Here is a 15,323-nt window from a genome sequence, read left to right as displayed (position 1 = left end):
ATAACCAGATGGGGATTGTCTAAATTCATTATTCAAATGCATTTTGCTGAAAATTTTGCTGACTCGCATGAACACACCACTGTGTCTACCAGGGAAATTTGCAATGCTACAATAACATGAATGCAACTGCGGTTTACTCAGGCATAAAAGTTAGGTTAATAAACCATAAAATTCACTCAGCAAAGCCAAACTGATCGCAATTGATCATAAGTTTATCATATCAACTTCAGTTTTGTAAGCTCCATCAGACTCACCTGTCGCAAATAAGGCTAATTCCTGCGCAGCCTAATTTTCATACCCTTTACAAAAGTGAGCACTGCTCATTCAAGCATGATTTATTTGTAAACTTTTTGGTGTCATTTAAAATTTGAGTCCATAAGCTATCCATACATATAAACCTTTTCCCCGAGAATCATATATTTCGGCAGCCATTTCAAAAGTGTATGGTTTTATTTGAGGCACCCTGTAGAACGTGATGCAAGAAGCACGTTGTATGGTATCCCATTTCTCTGAGTCATTCCGTGTCTTCAGACTACTCCTTGCCTCACCTGTTTCACTCGTCAGGTATCATGGCGAGTATCTGGACTACCTGCTGAATGGTGAATCGACTTATACAGGCAACTTATATTCCATTCCCTGGAATACTCCTGGATCCGACGATCGAACCCAAGACTGAGAGGGTATAGATCACCATTAAAAACGTTTTCATGTTTGTTTGTTTGTTTTTTTTCGCAATTGGGAGAACAATTAGTTAATTTCGTGCCATCTACAACGTACTAAATTCGATTCGTTTTTAAGCTTGTCGGTATAGTGTATTTTCTTCTTCTGTCAAGTCTGTGGTGCATATTTATCTTATATTTATCTTATATTACTGGTTATCTGACGTTATCAGTTTTGACATCATAAAGGGTAAAGAAATACATTAACTTGGTTTGATTCCTTGGGCGTGATTTGATAGTTTGACATCTATGAGTTGATTATTTATCATAATGCATCATGATGGGGTTTATTTGTTCCTATTGTCCACTTTTTTGTGCTTCTAAAGTTTTCCGTGATAAATGTTTGTCACTGGTGGCGTATACCCCATGTCAGAGGTTTTAACTGAAGCCCTCTGTCTAGGCACGCTGAGACGTGACTAACGTTTTCACGCGCCTACTTATGCTCTGCGTCCAAACTTTAAAAACAACCAGCTTCAAGGGCGCCTACTCTTCATGATAATTGCTAAGCAACTTTTCATTTTTCCTCCACGGGAAGCCCCTCGTTAAACCTTTGAAAGAAATCTCATTATAACAACAATCATAATCATATATAATCTATGATTAGGCGTCAAAACAAGTTGTTTACGGGTGATAGGATTTTAAACACATACGACGCGGGTCTCAAAATTTGAATCAGACAATTTACAAGGGATCACTATTGCCTCACTGACATCTGTGGTGATTAAGATGATGGATGAGAGGGTAAAAAGACTGCAAAATATCGTTGAATCAAAATGACGTTCACGTATTCTATTCAAATGTGTGCCAGGGGTCTGCGGAAGGGATTCCTTCCCTTGGCAGCGCAGCGATGGGTGACGGGGCGGAACGAAACAGGTACCCCCGACCCTCGACTTTTCGAAGAACACCTACAATCACCGGACCCAAACAGACAGGTGAAAGAATGTATAAAACATTTCTTTTCAAAAGGGAAACAAGCAAATAGCAGAGAAAATGGAAGGAAATGAGATTTTCCCTCCCTTTCTTTACAATGAGTAGATATGAATCACTGGAAGAATTGGAAGATCAATCAAAAGTTAGCAAAAAAAAGACTTTGTTTGACGACTAAACCGCATTTCCGTGGTTTCACGACACTGTCATTTTGCCTCCAAAAACGCCTGTCCATACCTCGATATGGCTACTTCATGGCTTTCCAATTCTGTTTCCTATACTTCTATAATTTCTACTTGTAAAAAAGGCAACAAACCTTTGGGATAACTTAACAAATTTAACTGGTCCTGAGTTGCCATTTATGAGCAGCGTCGGAGAGTAACGTAAAAACTGTTTTATCCCATCATAAAATATGCAATCAAAATGACATTATGCATAAGACTCACATTGATACATTTCTCAGGGGGCAGCACACTGCTGGAATTACGACATGCAGTGAGTGCCAAAATCTGTTAAAAATTGTGACTGTAACTGAAAACATGCATTGAGAAAACCCTGTAATCTTTTGATGAGACAGCAAAGAGATCTATTTTCAACTAATCATCTGCAAGCCTGTAACCATTAAACTTTGTTCGGATGAATGCTGCGCAACAGCTCTTGTTTGTTGCACCAATGCATTATACAATTCCAACGGATATAAATGGAGAGCTGACAGGAATAGCCTAAGGGAGACCCGAGGCTAACATTAGCTGATTTCTAGTCTCTGTTTGTCAGATAGCATGATCATCAAGTTCAGGGAAACCGCAACACTGCGCAGAGGAAGAACAAATCTCAGATACAATGCCCGATTGTAGCCCTCTTTTGTTCTTCATAATGCTTGTCGATATTAATGACAGCACACACGTTATAGATAAAAAAAAATCACCTTCGTAAGCAGATAAGGGAAGATTTGTAAGAAATCCAATTGCTGTTATCGCGATTAGCGAAAACCCCACCAACTACAAACATTAAGTCGCTTTTGACATTCGCGCGAAGTAAGCCAGTTTCATACATGTCACTTTTGACCAATCAGAAGTCGCTTTTCCCCCAGTCGCTCCATGGAAGTCAGTGATTTGGCTTCAAGTCGGATGCTACTTTTCACACAGATGTGATTTCAGCTACTGGAAATCCACGCCATCTGCCTCATTCTCATTAGCTGCTTCATTGTTCCTAAGGGGGAAAGCATCCCATGCGCCTTTGTTACATTTCTCCTAGCAGATATAAGATTATGGTCTTTCCTCTGAAAAATGTGCAAGACCATAGTCCATGAACTATAATCATTGAAAATTTCAAACATCTGTGATCTTAATTTCAATATACAAGAGTTCATGGACATGTCGGGCTGATAATATCCATTTTTATTACATATTCCCCGTATACTACTTTGAAATTTTCAACCTTTTCCCCTCTTGGCAGGTTCAGTGTCATCATTTTCTACTACCGCTTTAAGTTTTAAAGTGGTCGCCCGAGACGCACTATTTCCGCCTGGATTGATAAAAAGTGTCAGGACGCCGTAAGTTATGGAGCATGAAAAATGAACGACATTTATTTTACTGCTATCCAGAGGACCCTACGTTCAGTTGCTTGAGATTAATTTAGAGGTTCCATTAGTGTCCATGGTATGATCGTGCTCTTTTTTAGTCTCGTTCACCAACCAAAGTCTGGGTGTGTTTTTTTTTTTCTCTCTCTCTCTTCGATTCTAAGAGCTCGGGACATCACAAATCATTTTGAACAACGATGAAGAAGTTATATAAGTTATGTTTCATCGAAGCTTCACGTTAAAAACAAAACAAAACAAAACAAAACAATGAATGTATGTGCCTCTACAACTTAGATAGAGGAAAGTTAATACATGGACAGGTAAGTGGTTGCTGTGTTATCAATCGTTATGATTTCTGTATATAATTGAATCATTTTTGCACTTGATTACTAGACACCCTGAAGAGGTGACATTTCCACATTTTTGTCAAATGTGCTACTATCTATACAGTGTCATTTAACATTTAAGGAGACATTAAATCGATTATCTTATTACTGCCGCGGAAACATGACTTCAATGACTAATTCACTGTCTGACTTCATAATTGCCACGATCAATATTTACGGTGACGTCAGTTTGGCAGTATTAAAATGTGCCTTCTTCATCTTTTCATGACAATAAGTGAATAAGCTTTGAAATTAAAACATAAATTGTGTAGACAGTCAAGGAATTCCCTGTCGATAGTATGGTTAAGTCAAGGTTACACATCAATATTTACCTGTCAGAGATGGGTAGTTATAAAGGATATGAATAATACTACTTTGATCTGACTGGAACCAATCAGTACTGAGCGATCCCATGCAACGTTGGACCTATATGGTCCATGGAAAAATATATTTATACGATGGCTAACCAATCGTACGTGAAATCGTAATTTAGGACTTGTCAACGTTAAATATGCGGTAGTGCTATTAACATCATTTTGAAATGTACGAAAGTATACACATATGGGTGGTACATGTCGACCGTGATGCGAATAGTGCATTCAGGCTTGTGAGATCGTATTCACCAGCGCACTTGGCTCTGCTTCTCGTCTACTGTCGCCTAATTCTGGCGGGAAAACATCGGGCAAGATGTATTTTTGGCCTGCGCATCTGGCTATCATTGCGATCTGGCCTTATGTAAACCAACCATCCATTTAGGAGCCTACTTAAGTCTCTCCACTCTCCACCAAAGCCGTCTCCAGGGACAGCAGGAGAAATCTGAGGTCTCTTTTTGCCGAAATCTGAAGAAGAATTTATTTGGTACATGGCTCTGCCAGAGGCATATTTTGAGTCTTTCAATGCTGATTGACTCTGAACGTGATCTGATTAAGCGGTGATTTACATGTTTGCGTAATGCGTCCAATATTCAAAGGGCACAATTCAATTGTGCTTTATTTCCATCCAACAAAAGGTAATACAAATATAAAGTATACATCTAATAAATCGCAAGACAAAACACCAGATTTTTCTGCCATTTTTCCTCTTTGCGTCCGATCCCCGAATCGGAAGTCATGACTTCGAAGTCAATGCAATTTGAACCTTGTTTGATGATCACATAATATCCAAAGTACCTTTACATTTATTCTGTTGTAAGTTCGATGTATTAAGTGGCCCACATTTCTGCAAGCTTGTCTTTTACACGTGGGTCTCTCTTTTCCAAAAACGCAATTATTTTGAACAATTAATTCCATAAGTATATGCACATGATTGTATTGTTGTAATACGTTGTACGTTCTGTTTTCTTTGAATCTGTATGGGTAACAAAAATGTGATATTGGAAATAAAATTTAATTTGAGTTAAATTGAATTGAAAAAAAAAAAGTATTGCAATAGTAAAGACGAGAGCGTTCCCTGTCGTCTGCACACTCGTATAAAAAAAAGACTCGAAAATTCATTTTATAAATTTGCCGCAGGAGTATAATTTTATCTCAGCATCAATCCTTATGTCTTTTAAAAATATTTAAGTGATATTTATCGAGGACCGACCGATCGTCATTAATATTAAGAAAAGGTTATAAAAAAAAAAATCCCAACCGTCTATAGACGCTGATTCGAGCGTAATCACAGTCTTTGAATGATCCACATCACAGGCAGCCAATACATATGACGTTCTCGAAAAGGCTATTTATGGAAGCCCATTGAAAAAGAACACCTATCGACGTACTGGAGGAGGTATGTATCGCCAAGGTAACTTATCGAAACACAGGTCCTATTCAGAAAATATTACCCGTACTTCAAAAATATGAATTCGAGAATGAGATCAAAGAAGTCTAGAATAGAACCATACTACAAATGGGGGGGGGGGGGGGGGCTGTAAGATTAAAGGAACAATATTACTACTTTAATGGCTATAACTTGTTCTGCCTATAGAGGACAACGATTTTGATTTTGACCTTTACCCCATGAAACTATATCGCACATATCTGTCTATTCATTTATTTGTTTGTTCACCTATACCGATTGATCAATTTTCAATTGGTTACCAATAATGAAAACCAATATCTGCAGAACTATACAAACAAGGGAAAATGTAGTTTGTTGCAATCAAAGTTCAAAAGACTAAGCTGCATGCAGATTAAGTCACTATAAACAGGAGAAAGTCGGGCAAAATGATAAGGCGACAGTCTGACGAGAAAAAAAAAACAACAACATTGATTAGCATTAATCATGACATAACAAGAATGTCACTTGCTGCTCTATATTGCTTACTCTTCTTTTAAACTCTATTCTACATTCTAAATAATGGAAATCATGCCGTCTTGGTGCACTCTCCTAGTGCTACTGCACAGCCTGAGAGAAAGGCCTCGGTTTTTAAGCTTGTAATTACTTCATTACATGAATGCTAGTATCATGCTTAATCTATAATCATCATTATCGGTGCTATGTTTTGATGATCATCATCGGTTATCATTGATTACATTCATACTCAATCAATCCATTGCATTATCAGGGCACTTCAAAGAGATGGTCCAAGAAGCCAATAAGGAACAATCCTAGTTCGGTAAGCTAAAGAGGGATGCGAGATATGAGAGGTGGTGATATTAATCCTTTAATTGTTACGAGATCTATAAAATATTACTGGTCGGATGAGATGAATCATAAACTATGCAATTTTCATATTTGCTCGTTTGGCTCATATGTGTTTATCCTCGTTCGGCTATTGTTTGATGTTAAACGATTCTCCGGTTTCATCTGACCCTGCCGTGCACCCAACTCTAAATCATATCTCTTTTCACAGCCATTTGAGAATCGCCATCTGAAATTGCTCCAATTTAGTTTCCTCCTTCCGTTACAGTGATGTGAGAAGAAACAAGAGATGGAGGGAATTATGTAGGAGTGGGGATGCTTTACACTAGAGCTCGAGCAGGGATACAGCATTCAAGGGCAACCACTTTATATACCATCTCTTTGTGGATTCGGGGATCGAGAGGAAAAAATTTCGTATAACGACTCATGAACAACATCACTTCGTTGTTGCGCACACCTCACGATACTGCAGTAAATAAAACAACAAAACAGGTCTGAAGGACTAACAGATGAGATGAAATTAATGATTTTATGTAGACTTACCACTGTGAGATGAAAATATCGTGGTGAGGATGAAAAATAGACACAGAATATACATAAGGAATAGCATGATGAAGTGATATATAGCCCAGCAAATAAAAGACGTTGGTAATTGAAAAACTATTTGATATTGCATTGCCTTGACAGCACCAGTGGCGCATGAAGTTGAGAAAATTGTGTACAAGTTGTGTGTATTTTGTAAGTTTTCCCTTAAGGAAAGAAAAAAAAAAAAACGCGGGCGCACTTCTACCAAGATTATACCGTTAGTCATTGAAAGTTACCTTTCAGACACATGTGTTTGAAAGGTAACTTTCATCGCTTCAGGAGTTATTTTGAATGATCGCGGAGAAACAATAGAGGCGCCATGGCACTAGGTATGTGGCCCACCTAAATCAGATAAGTAAATGGGGTTCCACGGACAGATTGAATGCAAGTACAACATTTCTACGCAATGCGACATCCCGCTGTGATATATTGCACAAAATGTTATACTTGTTATAATTAAAGACATTAACAGAATGCTCTAAAAAGGAACTGATATACATAAATGTGCATTAACAGCTCCCATAAAAAATGAGATGGAAGGAAATGTATAAAACAAGAATGGCAAAGAGAAAACATGTTAAAAGAGATAACTGCATAGATATCAATGGCACTCATGTCTCATGACACATGCATGATAGCAGAAATAACTGCTATAGAAAGACGCTAAAAAATTACATCAGTAAAAGAAGAAACTGCATATAGTTCGGCTGGAAGTGGAATTTCACATATACTGTTGTCATATGGGCAATTCCACGGTAACTCGCGTTACAAATAATGGGTACATTTATGGGATAATGTGCCAATATCTTTGTAATTGGAAGGATCCACAAGTTACTTTTTTCATCATTGGTTAAGTAGACATATAAACACCAACTAAATGAATCCAAAAAGAAAAATAAAGGACAAACATGTTGGGATTGGTAACTCGCGTTACACAAAAAGGACATGGTCAATTCTATAAAGGCCTCTTTTCGGAAAGTCTCCTCATACTGGACAATACTGATAAAAGTTTTCCTACCTTGAATTGATAGTGGGCTAGGACTCATGAATTAACACTATCAAAGTTGAGTAACAATGACCTGGTAAAATGTAGGGAGCCTTTATATCGGTAACTCGCGTTACGGTAACTCGCGTTACATTATGTCCACTAACACAGGGTGACACAAATTGATGACATACAACTGTTCTGATGGCACTGAATCTTGTGTTGAATATTTCGAGAGATGCTTAGTACATAGTAAAATGAATAAATGTTAAACATATATTTTACTAATCAACCCAATTGATAGAGAAGAATGTGTTTAAGACTAAAAAGAGCTTCACTCCTCAAAGAGACCTGAATATGTTTCAATATATACCCAGATGATTTAGGTGTATAAGTACATAATTTTCAGAGTGTACAAATGAAAGATACTGAATTTTTTTTTTAAAAACAAAACATAAAGTACCAAACCCTATCGACAAGTTTACAAAAAAGCCTACAATCTTTCAAAAATTAAAATCCTGTCTTTTTGAAAACTCTAATTTCTTTGCAACTGATTGACAAATAGACCAGTTCGTAATTCCACTTTGCGCATGAGCAGAAAAAGTTCATTTATACCAACAGGCATTTTGGTTTGTAAATTCACTGATATAAGCATCTGTGATGCGATGATTATTCATGTGATCCTTATCTAAATGATGCTTGCCAGCACATCCACCTCACAGCAAGAATGGTATTTCGCAATATAAAAGGAAATAAGCTGTTACTGCATTCAATACAAAACAATGAAATGGATGCTTGCTAAATTATAAACTGATGGGAGTATTCTGATCCCCTGATCCAAATGCAAGTTCATTCTTTTTTTTTTGAACATGAATTCCATAAATTGTTATGTCGGACAAGTTTTATGCATTATGCCGCTTTGAAAAAGAGTGAAGTGCCGAACCAACTGAGAGAAAAGAAAGGTCATTTGTACCAATGTGACATGAGCTACAGTGTAATTACGAACTGGCTTATTACCCTACAAATGTACATCAACTTAAATAAGCACTCAATTGATCAGTGTTTTAGTAGTAGCCATGATAAAAAAAGTCATGGGCGTGCATACTCGAGCAGTGTTCGAACTAAGACCTCCTGATCTCCGGACGGGCATCATCTCGGAACTAGACCACCGAACTTCCGCCCGACAAGAAGTGTTGGTTCTAATCCTTATATCATGCAGCGGGTACTGTGTAATTATTCAAATTCATGAAATTCTTTCGTTGAGATGTTACTGCAACTAATTGAAAAATTGCCCTACATCTACATAATAAAAACTGAATTGATCAGTGTTTTATTAGTAGCCATGATAAAAAATCATGGGCACACATACTTGAGCAGGCCGGATTCGAACCCACAACCTCCTGATCTCCGGACAGGCGTCATTTTCACTAGACCACCGAATAAGGATTAGAACCAACACTTGCTTCTTTATAGCATTCTGTAATAAAAATTCTGTAATACTAATGCAGGAATTTCAGAAGATAAATTTTAGGTTAACCTCGTTCACTGCTGGATGTACGTACACATGCAGTGAAAGCCTGGCTAGACTCCTCAATGTGGCATGTGATCAGTGGCCTTGATGCTAGTATTATACAATCACAGTTTATTAGGCTACTCTCCTTTGTTTCAGTCCAGCATAGTGTGTATAACACTGGATTTGATTGTTTTCACCATGATATAGCTCAACAAGGAAAAGTAGAAATTACGCGGTGCGTAATATATGTCCCCGCCGGAAGTAGCATTTTGTAGCAAAATGTACAATATAGGTCAAAAATCAAGGTCAAAGGTCAAAGAAGTCAAAGGTCAAAATTCTGTGTAGAAGTGTTGAAGCCCTCACCTAGTGCCGTCACATAAAGCAAACGGAATCGAAATCGGGTTAGCAATGGCGAAGGAGTAGCATTTTGTAGCAAAATGTACAACAAAATGTAGGTCAAAAATTAAGGTCAAAGGTCAAAGGTCAAAATTCTGTGTAGAAGTTTTGAAGCCCTCACCTAGTGCCATCACATAAATCAAACAGAATTGAAATCGGGTAAGAAATGGCGAAGGAGTAGCATTTTGTAGCAAAGTGTACAATACAGGTCAAAAAATCAAGGTCAAAGGTCAAAGAAGTCAAAGGTCAAAATTCTGTGTAGAAGTGTTGAAGCCCTCACCTAGTGCCATCACATAAAGCAAACGGAATCGAAATCGGGTTAGAAATGGCGAAGGAGTAGCATTTTGTAGCGAAGTGTACAATACGGGTCAAAAAATCAAGGGCAAAGGTCAAAGAAGTCAAAGGTCAAAATTCTGTGTAGAAGTGTTGAAGCCCTCACCTAGTGCCGTCACATAAAGCAAACGGAATCGAAATCGGGTTAGAAATGGCGAAGGAGTAGCATTTTGTAGCAAAATGTACAATATAGGTCAAAAAATCAAGGTCAAAGGTCAAAGAAGTCAAAGGTCAAAATTCTGTGTAGAAATTTTGAAGCCCTCACCTAGTGCCATCACATGAAGCAAACGGAATCGAAATCGGGTTAGAAATGGCGAAGGAGTAGCATTTTGTAGCAAAATGTACAATACAGGTCAAAATCAAGGTCAAAGGTCAAAGAAGTCAAAGGTCAAAATTCTGTGTAGAAGTTTTGAAGCCCTCACAGCAAAATGTACAATATAGGTCAAAGGTCAAGGTCAAAGGTCACGACTGAAATTCTGTGTAGAACTTTCAAAGCTCCCATGTAGTGCTATCATATAAAGCAAACAGAATCAAAATTGGCTCATAAATGACAGAGAAGTAGCAAATTGAAGATTTTGATCACACACGGACGCACACACGGACGGACGGACGGACACACGGACGGACACACACACGTACGGAGCCCGTTTCATAGTCCCCTGCTCGAACTCGTTCGGCGGGGACAATTAAGTGTTAAAATTTGCTTACGTTGGTGGAAACTCGCGTTACATACCGGTAACTCGCGTTACATGGTAACTCGCGATACACTTTTCATTTACATTTTTTAATGTGATGACAGTGTTTATTCAAGTCAACATCCTGTGTACAGTATCAGGGTGTGATGAATTTAGAAAATTATGATTCCCAACAAATTACCTCCACTGCTTCCTTCAGAATGAAAAATATTTCTTGTTTCGGTAACTCGCGTTACATGGCTCAAGGGCTGAACTTTCAGATGGTGATAAAAAATTTTTGATGGTGGCATAGAAATTTTCTCATGGGAGACTGAAGTAGAACCAGTTTGCTTCTTTAAAATGAATTAACTGAAGTGCTAGCAGAATTTTTCTTTAAAAAAATGTATATCAAGTTAAGCATGCATTTTAGCAATTTGGATGACTGAAAAATTGTCTTGAACATTTGTAGCTGTTTCTCGGGAAATATTTGACCGATTGATATAATTCTATGAGTTTCTTCAACTTCAATATATGGGTAATACATAATGAGTAATTCTTTTGCAATATAATAAACTTGAAATTTTAGTGCCATGTCCACATTCCCATGGAATTGCCCATATAATGATATTAACAAGAGACTAAACTGGAGAAATAAAAGCGGTATTTCGGTAAATATACATAAAAGAAAGTTAATTAAGCAAGGTCCCTCGGACAGGACATTAAATTGAAGTCCATGATCCCACTTCACTCAACCCGGTGGAGTGGCCTACCTATAATACCCACCACGATAGACTGCATAGCTTTTTGAAAATTGAGAAAAAAAAGGGGAATATCAGAAGAGTTGTGATACAAATAGACTGGTTTATTGTGTTTCTATATTTACTATTTAAAACAATGTCTTAATAGCAGACATAGATTACAGAATTATCCCTCTTCATTTGCCGCCATCCCTTCAAGATTCCAGTAAAAAAATAAAAATGATAGTATAGTATAGTAGTAGTAATAATGATAATTATGTCACATTTATTGAACGAGGCGTTCATTATTCGCAAAACTAATGCTTGGTGTATTTTAATTTTCCTTCCTTCCTTCCAATGGTCATAATGGCTGGATATCTAGCCCATATTCAGCTAGCTAGCTGGTCTTCCATGGGGTCCAGTTGTGAGTAGGCCTACTTGGGGAGGATCACTTCACCGGGTTATGCACCCTGCTCTTTGTGATGAATGAATGTAATGGGATCTTTTACATGCGTGGGTTGTGACTCTCTCACACATGGGACCTCCGTTTTATGTCCTCTCCGATCCGATCAAATCGAGGCAGAACGTTCTATCTCTACTAGAGAGGACGGCATGATAACACAACTATTGTGGAGCTACAAGATATCATACAACATATTCGTTGATTATCTGTTGAGTGTCATACAATAAAAAAATCAAGATGTAAAGCAGTTCAGTCGATATGAGATACGTCGTTTCGTTAGTCAGCGTCCAGACGTATAAATTCATCGTATAGCTATACCGCTTTATAGTATAGCTATACCGTTCTAGTATAAATTTTTTGCGTCTGAATGCCCTGAAAGAGTCCAGATCATGTACACTGCAAACATAAAGGGTCCTGCAAGCTATAAACCTGTTACTGTGGGAGGACCCTATAAATTATAATAGCTATAAAGGTGTCCATCGATAAAGGATACGGGCATCTATGGAGTAATATCTTTTCACTATTACACAAAATGCTCCATTCTGAATGGTCTGGACCACAAATCTGCAGTGGCTTTGTTTTGGATTGTTGTTGTTGTTGTGTTTTTTAAAATGTTTTATTTCTCAACACAAGTAACATGAGACGACTGTTGAAAACATGCTTTCAAAAAATGCCTTTAATCACTCCATTAGGAAGAGTAGAAGATGAGCCAGTGCATCTCAGATCATTTTTCTCTGTGAAGTCAAAATATCCGAAACATCTGAAAGTAACCTCATTTCTTCTCGCACAGAATTTCAATTCGCCAGAGACATTACACCACTTGCAACTCTATAAGTGAAACTGACCCTCGTTAGAAGATGACAGTGCTTTACGAATTTCGCCTGACCTCATGGAAACGTCAGGCTATATTAAAGTCAACCATCACAGATAGAAAGTAATAGTATACCCTAAGCATGTCTTTGTCGTTGGTAGAATGTTTTTGTGAGATTCGCTTGACATAAAGTGTAAAAAATACAGATTATTCCTAAAATGTTTTTTTTTTCCCAAATGACAGCAGTATCTCCTGTCTAAAACATTAAAAATCATTGAACTGTTGGATTTGATATATCATTCGTCACTGGCAGTAATGTTGTCATCATCACTTCTGCCGTCACTTGACATTATTAAGCTTCATTGTCATGATTGTCGCAACTAGGCGCACCCATGAAGATTACCAACCCGCAACACTTAATATCTCGTTATGTTGTCATCACGATGTTGACTGTCCTCATTCAAATTCAACTCGTCAGCTCCTCTACATGTTAACCACACTAACCATTTAATTTCGACATATTCCACTTTCGTTTCCAATCATTCATTCCCAAAGCTCTTGAACTTACAATAACCAATGATTTCACGCATCAGTTGTTCGCATGCAATCATTAAATTCATCTAGTTGTTGAGAATATTATCGACCATCGGCGTTTCCCACTCTGACAAGAATCTCCAGCAGCCGTATCGTTGATATGATATGATATCAAACAAGAACGTCTCATACACGTTTCCCATTGCGGGAATCAGTGACCTACTTTCGGCTCATCATCCGTCACGCTTTGGCAGCGGCAAACCACTTCTGACAGTTCTGGAAGGTAACTTTCAAGGGGAGTCTTCCATTACTCGGTAGTAATCCTTTGATTCCTGCGAATCAATCTTACTCGCCCCACCCACCCTAGAGGATGCCTGGAGTGGAACTGCACTTGCTCTTCCATCGGAAATATGAGGTCCACTTTCAGAATAAATGAGCGGATGTTAAGACCTTAAAGATCCCACTGACGGAGAGTCACTGCACAACCAAGGAGTTTGGCAAACACACATTACGCAAAGACACCCCATGACAATTTTCATTGTATTCCTAGAAGGGTTGCTAATGAAAATGATTGACTGGTCCTTGCTACAACCTGTGATGACGCTTCCAGTTGGGGAATGTAATCTTTGCTGGCATAGAACTTTTTGACAACACGCTCTAACATTGTGTTTTAATCATGATGCGCAAAATAAATATCCTTTATTATTAGCATTATCATTTCTGACAATGTGCAGGTTTGCAATACAATTTACCAAAAAAAAAAAAACCCTGAAAGATATCATGTTGATAAAATACACGCTTCTGCATTAATAAATGGGATAAGAATAACATCAAATGTAGACCAGAATTTGGCATAAATGGTAGGCATTAAAGCGAGAATCACTGCTCTGTCTAAACATAGCGCACACATTTCATGACTGATAAAACTACACATCATGTATTGTTATAATTACGTCACGATGTATGTGAATGTAAAATTCTCCTCCTATTATCTGACATTACCATTGGAGATGAGCGAGAAACAGAAACATAATGTGCTTTTCTAAGCAGTGATTCTTTGTGCAACGCATAACGTGTAAAGCAAATCATTGTAAAGTGCATGATGAAGAACAAGGCGGTTGAAAACCCGTAAGGACAGTTCTGAGCGCCCTTGCAAACAAAACTCAATAAGCTAACGGAAACTTCTCCTTTCGCTCCTATACTTGTCTTCAAATCAAAAGGAATAGAAGAATAGGAGAGAGAGAGAGAGAGAGAGAGAGAGAGAGAGAGAAGCAAGAGGACAACATCCCCTAGAAAGATAAACAAGAAAAGAAAGGCTTGTGAACTCATCCCACATACAGTAGACTAGTTTCTCTGCGATCACTGTTTTTTTTTTTTTTCTTTCTTTTTTTCAAACTCTTCGTCCCAGGAACACGAGGACGCCACTCCAAGCACCCCTCATCATTCAGGGACCTGGAGAACCGAAAATTTGATCGCGGTTTGTAAATGTTGAAGGTCAAAGGTGACAGACATTATGCTATCTTGTTTCAGCAGGATGTCGTCACAGGATTGATCTGTTCATCATTTGAGATAAAGCCCTCCCCTGGCCCTCTACGTGATGAAATGGACAAGATTTTTGTGCTATTCCTATGTGATATTGCTATGAAACTTGCCACGCCACGACATGACGCACTAAACGTAACTACCAACACGAGAACGGACGTATCGCCAAAGTGATAACACAGGCAGTGACTTCACATAAGTTTGGCCGTGAACATGAGTAGATTTAGACGTCTTACTTATCTTCGTCAGTCGCTGTGATTCGTCATCAATGTAAGACAAAACACGAATCTTACATTGATTGATATAACGCTGTTACGCATGACCAAGATCATCTCCGTTGACATTGTAAAGTTATATTTTTTTTTGGGTAATATTCGTTACTTTAATTTCTTGTAAAGAAATCATACAGATGACGTAACAACTGAAATACGCATCCCGCATACACGAATAATGTGGGTGAAATTTCGTAAAACATGTAGTATATTACAGTAAAGTTAGCGTTACTAATCCCAGA

The 15,323-nt window shown here is 38.0% G+C and overlaps 1 long non-coding RNA gene across 1 annotated transcript in view; it reads right to left on the bottom strand.

The window, feature by feature from the left end:
* The window catches only part of LOC140231751 (uncharacterized), a 34,331-nt gene extending 27,520 nt beyond the window's left edge, over positions 1–6,811 (bottom strand). Inside the window, exon 1 of the long non-coding RNA XR_011901453.1 lies at positions 6,780–6,811. This is a non-coding gene — a long non-coding RNA (uncharacterized lncRNA). The remainder of the gene's footprint in view (positions 1–6,779) is intronic.
* Positions 6,812–15,323: the final 8,512 nt, after the last annotated feature.

Source organism: Diadema setosum, chromosome 8 (assembly GCF_964275005.1).
Source record: "Diadema setosum chromosome 8, eeDiaSeto1, whole genome shotgun sequence".
NCBI classification, from domain to species: Eukaryota; Metazoa; Echinodermata; class Echinoidea; order Diadematoida; family Diadematidae; genus Diadema; species Diadema setosum.
This window is presented reverse-complemented; position numbering and strand designations above follow the sequence as displayed.